The sequence below is a fragment of the Brachyhypopomus gauderio genome, chromosome 16 (assembly GCF_052324685.1).
Source record: "Brachyhypopomus gauderio isolate BG-103 chromosome 16, BGAUD_0.2, whole genome shotgun sequence".
Classification (NCBI taxonomy): domain Eukaryota; kingdom Metazoa; phylum Chordata; class Actinopteri; order Gymnotiformes; family Hypopomidae; genus Brachyhypopomus; species Brachyhypopomus gauderio.
In genome coordinates, this window is record NC_135226.1 from 19,666,557 (window position 1) to 19,674,705 (window position 8,149).

At 41.3% G+C, this 8,149-nt stretch overlaps 1 long non-coding RNA gene across 1 annotated transcript; it reads left to right on the plus strand.

Moving 5' to 3' along the window:
• Nucleotides 1-1,043: 1,043 nt before the first annotated feature.
• LOC143478171 (uncharacterized) lies at nt 1,044-5,073 on the plus strand. Its single transcript, XR_013121706.1, has 3 exons — nt 1,044-1,552; nt 4,230-4,388; nt 4,877-5,073. It is a non-coding gene; the product is annotated as an uncharacterized LOC143478171 (long non-coding RNA).
• The last annotated feature ends 3,076 nt before the right edge of the window (nt 5,074-8,149 follow it).

Sequence of the window (8,149 nt, forward strand, 5' to 3'; positions counted from 1 at the left end):
TAATGTCCTGCATTTGGTACAAAAGGAAAAACAGTATTTGTGCTTCAATGGACATGAGTGAAAGATCATTCACACTAACGTCACTAATAATCTGTTCCAGTTCCTCACCTATATTTGAAAAAACATGCAAAGTCCAGATATACCCAAAACAATGTGTCAGTACAATTTATTACAGCAATATTAAACTTTGACAGTTTTTACACGGCAACTGGACTTTGACGGTCTTGTTTATACCCAACATAAATTACAAGCTTCATCTCTACCACCAATAGCACTATAAAGTAGAAGTCCAATTACTAAAGGTCAAGAAATGAGTATAAACACATATCTAAATGTGTAAACCATACCTAAACTGTGTCTCAGCATCCTCAAATATTAGTAGCAGATTTGTCATATGATTACACTACTAATATGAATGTGAACAGGAACTTTGTTTCCAAAGGCATTTTTAAGCAGACAAAAACACTGAAACACACGTGATGTTTCACATAATTGTCTGCAATTGTAAAAGTCACTGCTGCTATCTTGCATAATGTTTGTCAAATTTACAACGAATATTTGAAAGTACAGTTCCATTGCATTACTCGTATTGAACTAGTGCAGGTGAACATGAAACAGGTCCTTGGGGTCCAGGTCCAGGTTCTCAGGTTCCTCTTCAATGTGAACAGAAGCACAAAACGAAGATTAAAGTGCACCTGATCCCAGCGGACCATGTTCACCCAGTCATCATCCAGACAACAAACAGTTCTTCCTGGTTCTGCACGGCACGCCTACCTTTGTGCAGGTTGGACACTGGTGGGATTTGACGTCCAACAAACATGGCTTGTCTCTCTCCATCCTGCTTCCTGGAATAAGATCCTAGAACTGTAGACCCCACCCCTAAACCAGAAGAGAGTGACCTGGGTCATGTGCTGCTTAGTCTAGAGTCAACAAATTCTGTCAGTGTTTCTCTTTTAAATAATTTGGAACCTTGTAGTTTTTGGCATACATTGTGGTTTTAAACACAGTAACTACAGCCATCAGCATTGCACAAGAGTTGAATGTTATCTGCAGTCCATTGTATTCCTTCTGCAGTCCGTTGTTTCACTTCCTGCTGCTGATGGGAAATTTGACATGTCACTTCAGCTTCTTTTCATGTACCATCTTACTTATAATATTACATTACTGCAGAAGAGAGTGGCCCTTCTCTTTACAACCTAAGTACTTCAGTAATTCTAATACTCCTCATTAGTACGGTGCTTGACAAGAACAGATTCTAAATGATGAAACTGAATGCTAATAATGTAAACAATATAAATATAACTTTTATTAAATTAATAATAAATGATCACTCACATAGCTAATCACATGTAGCCAACCTCTATCACCCGGCCAATCAGTGCCCTCCATCTACCAATCACACAAATCAATCACTTCTACAGTCCTCATCACACCCTTCCTAATCAATACATTCACCTGGACCTTGTCTTCCTTCCATTAAGCCCACAGACGCCACCGTTCTGTGCTATATGTTGGGCTTCCCCCAAGGACACCATGCTAACCAAGCATGAAGGTTTTGAGTCTTTTTCCCTTATGATTTGTCCTGAGTCTGTGCCACTTTCTTTTTCTCCTTGTGTTCTCGTTCTGTTGTTTATTCTCCTGTGCTTTACTACCTTTAAGTTTACCTTACATTGACTTGAACCTGTTTGTATAAATTGGATCCTTTCATTACTGAAGGGTTTAAATCGGAAAATTGTAGGTCCATGTCCTCATGCCTAAGGGTATAGCGTATAGGATATAGGGTACAGTCTTGCAGGCTTTCTGCTCTGGATGATGACTTCCAGGTTAATAGGGCTGTTTTACAGACTAATGCATCGGGTGTGTAGTACTGTATATATATTTTTTATGGTATAAAGAGTGCAATTTGTGCATTTGATGAAGGACCTCTGACTGAAGTGTCCTGTTTCTCTGGAAGTGATCAATATTTAAAGGAGTATTTTTTTTTACTACCAATTCAGTTATACTCATTTAAATAAGCTATGAAATATGTAGAACATGCAAAAACCCCAATTACTCTAGCAGTGACATCAACACGTGTGTTAGGTGGGTGTGGACCTTGGCTTGATGATCCCAGACCCCAGAGATTTTATTTCTGTTTGCATTGATCTGTCAGTCACTCCACTCTAATCTCCATCTGTTTGGCTAAGAAAATAAGATTGGACCTGGTGAATACCATGCATCACAATGTGCTGGGGGGGGGGGGGGGGGGGGGGGTATTCCTCCTGGACATCTATGTAGACAAAATCTATATAGTGTGTTGAATTGTTTCAGTGACGGACTTTACATAACAGATAAAGTAGATGGCTCCTTCACTATCATATGTACAAGTAGTGTACCTTGTACTTGGGCCATCTCACACAGGCCTGGCAGTTTGAGGGTAGAGTATTTTCACTGTGTGTGTGATTTAAACTCTTCTGGGTCTATTCTACAACCACTCCTGCTTAAGGGTCCCAGCCATGAGGTCTTGTAGTGAAATTTTCCCCCAACTTACCATATTCAGTCTTTAGGATGTTTCCAAAATAACTTTTACCACCATTGTTATTCTGCACATTATCTACTATCTCAATGTTTGGACTCTTGAGGACGTGTCTTACCCCAGCAGCCACACTGTCCTGTCCTGTCCTGCACAAATGGCATTCCTGTCTCCTCAGGGTAAATCCTGGTCAGGTGGAACAGTGAGTCTGTGCCCATTTTCATCTAGACAAAAAGCATCATCTCCTCCATGTGGAGAAGGTTGCTGAGTAGATGTGCACCTGTGCCCACATTCTCATTGATCTGACCAAGAGGGCCATGGTGTGGGGAGATTGCAGCTCCTTGATATAGTTCACACTTTATGGCTACCAATTCTAATAAACCTCTCTTCTTATCCTCCAATATCAAGTTCCGGGTGAAGGATCTTGTGGTGGTGTTGACTTTTTAGTTACTTTATAACAAGTAGTTAGTAGTTGGTTCATTTGTTCTGTTGCTTGGCCACAATGCTGTACCACTACGTCATGGAGTCATGTGGCGATTCATGTTCTGCTCTGTTTCAACTCTGTGTAGTTTAACATTTCAGGGTTCTAATGCACCACGGCTGAGAGAAGATACCAGATTCACCTATGTGTGTCTCCTCAGTCTGGATGCAGGTGCTTTTGACTTTTCTTAAGCGGATTCCAGAGTCTCATTTTGGACTCCCAGTAGTTTTTCTTCTGGATCCGCCTCCTTCAGATCCGTCAGATTGCTGGTTCCTGTTTAAGTTTTTGTTTTGGGTTCCATTTATTTACATGGTGGTTGCAGTGTCCCGTATTTTGTATTTTGTAGCGTAGGGTGGCGAAAATAACTGACTACTGCAGAATCATATTCCAGCTCGTTATACTGGTTGTTGGGAATGTGCTTAACGATGCATACTGTCTCCACGAATGCTGATGGCGGCTTGCCACTAAAGTAGGGGAGGCTTCGCACTCCCTGCCCGTCACATATAAACCTTTTTATATTGACATAGTTGGTGTTATCTCTCCCTACTGCTGCTGCTTAAAAAAAGTATATAAATCTCATTTATTAAAATAAACGAATCCCTCTCTTGTTCCCAATTAAATAACTGTATTTATGATTATTCTCTTAAGAACTTCCAATATCCTTTTTCTAAATTTTTAGTATTACTTTAGTAACTTTGAATATAAACTTCACCCCACTCCATTGATTTGACCTTGACATATATAGATTAGCTCTGTCTGAGCTTCACTATGTACTTGGCCCTGTAAGTACCTTGTGTAACAAGATACTCTGGGCTCAGCTGTTAATGTCTGGTCAGCCACTGCGCTAGAGCCGCCCTGTGTAGCTTCTGCAGTATGCAGCACTATTACATGTGTCTCAGTTCTGTATCACACAAGCAGGTCTACACTCAACAGACTGACACTCACTGGCTCTCACATCTCTCCAAATCCTTTTTCAGACAGCTTGTCTTGGATCTAAGCATGAGAATGGTTTTATTGTTTTATTATGGAGGAAATGGTGATTGGTGAAACAGTTAAAGGACTTTGGTATACAAGAATCTTGGAATAGATTGTTAGACAATATTTGCAATATGGTATATAGTAATTCTTTGACCTGAGTACAAGACAATCTAACATTTTTTACATTGTGTAAAGTATTGGTGCAAGAATCTTTTTACACCTTCTAAGATCTTCACCAGATGTGATTTCGTTCTTCAGCAAAACAAAATTGAGGTGATTGAAAATGATGGAATTATTAGATGGGATCTCCCTGTCTGCGCACCACCAGCATGAGACCACCATGAGACCACCGTGAGACCACCATGAGACCACCGTGAGACCACCATGAGACCACCGTGAGACCACCATGAGACCACCGTGAGACCTACTCCGTACTTCCCACACATTCCACCTCAGATCACTACCGCCCCCTACAGCCTATGTAGTTGTGTGCTAACGTTGCAAGCTAAACATCAAATTTATTATAAACTGTTGAGTTCAGTAGCATGCAAAGTTTTATCCACATATTTCCAATAAGTTCAGTTATGATTTATAGTAAATTGATATACCAATTCCCACATGTGTACAAAACAACATCGATAACTTAAGAATGTCATGCAACCTAGCAATACAGACTCCACTACCCAGAATCCCACTACCTAACCCAGAATCCTCCCACCATCATCATCATCATCATCATCATCATCATCATCATCACCTGCTTCCTATTATCCACTATCTCATATATACCAGCACGGGTTCTATGGCTCTTTTGTGAAGTTTCTTGTAAGCGTCCCGGTTTCTCATATTTCTTGTATTTTTATTTTATGGTGTTTTTGACCTTGCCTGCCTGTTTACCCTTTTAGATGAGCCCTTCAGATTCGGTTGCCTGGATTGTGGATTTTACTCTGGACTGTATTTTTGACCTTGACCTTGGATTGTGTTTTTCGATATATATATACATCTCTCTCTCTCTCTGTTTTTGTTCTTCCTACCATACCCACACCCTGTTAATAAACGTCTTCCTGTTTCTGCACACGTCTGCACTTCCTGTCACGTCCCACCCACCACAAAGAAATGAGTGACACACATTATCCAGCTCTTCTGGTGTTGATTGTCATATTTCATATTTATTGCACCCCATTATTCATATTATTTTTGGCTACTGAAGTCACATTTATTGGCATAATTAATTCACATAATTCATGTTACCCAAAAAGATAATTTATTGCACCTGTATTCAAGCACTAAGGAAACAGATGTTGTGACATCTTTATAAAAATGTCACCGTCATTGCACTGCGATTCGTTTCACTGCTCCACCTGTTTTGCAGTCAAAAGATTGTGTCACATGAACATTTCTGTAGATGTTGTATTGTGTAATTGGTACACCCACAGCCCATTGGCTATGGGGAAAGACTGCTGTGAAATCTGGCACTAAAGACTTAAGTATTGCACTAATTTGGGTTGAATAAATCAGGCTACCTTTGCACTGACAACCTTGGGAATCTTGGGAAGTAGACTAGACTGCACCTGTGTGTGTGTGTGTGTGTGTGTGTGTGTGTTCCACTGGTGCCGTCTTGCTTTGGCTCAAAAGTGTTGCTGGAGAAAATTGGACAGGAACAGTTGGTCTGTTTTCATAGTTCTTGCCCCTGGGCAGAATGATTTAATGTCGAGTTCAACCTGGTGTTAAACACGACCACTTTACTTATTTAGTCACAACATCTAAACTTCAAACATTTTGGGAAACAAATAGAATAGCTTTTTGCCATAATATATCAAGTCTTTATATGATAACTATCAAGATATTTTAACCCATTTATAGTTTAGTTTCAAGTACACAGCCAACAAAAAAGAGAATTAATCTGGACTTTTGAAAAAAACTATATAAAGTGGGGCAGCCATGGTCTGGTGGTAGGGAACTGCTCTTGTGACCGGAGGGTCGTGGCTTCGATTCCCAGACCTGAGGCCATGACTGAGGTGCCCTTGAGCAAGGCACCTAACCCCAACTGCTCCCCGGGCACCGGGCTAGGGCTGCCCACTGCTCTGAGCACGTGTGATCCACAGCCCCCTAGTAATCACGAGTGTGTGTGTTCTAACTGCACAGATGGGTTAAAAATTTCGATTGCAGTGAACAATCACAATTTACAAATACGGCACATTTACAATTTTTACACTTATAAGAGTTCAAATGGTTTGTAGTAGTATATAAAGTACCACTCCTACCAACATCCTGCAACCATCAAAGTACACCAGAGGACCTCCACTATCTCCCTGAGAGAGAGAGAGAGAGAGAGAGAGAGAGAGAGAGAAAGAGAGAGAGAGTGGGAGGGAGAGGGAGAGAAATCAGTCTCAAATATCAAGCAATCAGACTGAGTGTCCTAACCCAATAATTTGCTCTATAAAGAAATCAGAATATATGGAACGGCACCAAAATGTGATGTAATTATATACCTGGCATGCGTCCACCAGGAAGCGTGAATGCGCACACCTAGCTCACGGGCTATGGTGTATCCTGTAGGTACCCAGCACAAAGCATCCTGGGAACGAGACTTGCACCGTAAACTGCAGAACACTGAGAGGGACGGTGGCCTTCTGCAGAGTTGATGATGACGGGCCTGCATGATGAAGACAAACAAATGAGAGACGAGATTATGTGAGATTTTCTTTCAACACATGGAAGTATTAATAAATGAAGTGAAGGCAGATGTCAGATGTTGTTGCAGTACCTTCCTAAATCATATTCTATAGATCCTAGATCCTAAATCATGGACTGGATTAGACGGGCCACAGGTAGGACGAATGAACACACACAGACACAACCACACCCACGAGGAGCCACAGACGCAGACGGCAAGACGCAAACGACGTAGACACACGCCCACAGGGAAGGGTCTGGAGCTGTTCCGTGACACTGGCTACAGTGACAGATCCCAGGTAGATGCTATCATCATATGCAAACATGTACCTGATTCTGTACATATATCCCAGTCTGTACACATCTGTATATATCAACCACATATATGTGATGTCACTGTTTCTATATTTGATGAATAAAAACCTGTTCCAGATCCAACCCAAAACTCTGCAAGACTGCAGTCTTCAAAATGGCAATGATTTTTCACATGGACAACAGGAAAAGAGGAACACAGGTTCTTGTGCAGGTGGTATGAATAGACACTTTATATATTATGTAGGTCAGCAAATGGATTTCAGCTTTCTATGCAGTACAAACTGCTTAACATGACCAGGCCTGACGTGTCTACAACCACCCTCAACACGATCAGAACACTCAGATATACCAGTTCTAGCAGAACCCAGTCAGAGGCTCACACCTGCCCACACACACACACACACACACACAGTGAGTCTCAGCCACTCCCTGCTCAGTGTTCTGTTTAGTCATCATGCTCTTGCTTGTCTATTTCGGTCATTGCCGTCTGTATTTTGGTCCACAGGTATGTCTCACCAGTGCTTCACACAGGGACTGCCGTGCCTCAAGTATCATTCACACTCCTCAAGCCACAAGACCCTGTGAGGAGATGTTCTGAACCTGTCTGGCCCTCACAGACTGACCTTTTCAACATTGCCCAGCTCTCCTGCTTACATCACATTACCTTCAAGAACTGTCTGCTCACTTGTGGTCTAATAAATCAACACAACCCACTGATAGGTGCCATTGTAATGATGTCATACACCATGGTCAATATTGTTTTGTATCATTATTTTTGAAAGCAGTTTAGTAGCCCACCTGAGCAGGTCAAAGAGATGACCGAACCTGAACCGCATGTGTTCCTACAGGTGAGATAGAGGAATGTTGTGACCGACATGACACCCACACGAGAGGCTCATATTCAATAGAGCATCTCTACACACACTTATGTGTAAAAGGTCAACTGTTCTAGTACTCAACTGCAATCAATGATCCTAAGGTAGTGCTAGATAGGACTCCTTCACATAAGGATCTTTAGTGTAAACAGGAAATAGTGAACAAGACTGAAACTACACTTGATTCATCATGTAGCATGATACATCATGTAGCATTAATGGTTCCCATTAATTGTGTGTTGATGTATTTGTCAATATAACATACTGTGTTTATACAGACAAAAGTAACTGACATAATAGTTGATTCAGAAC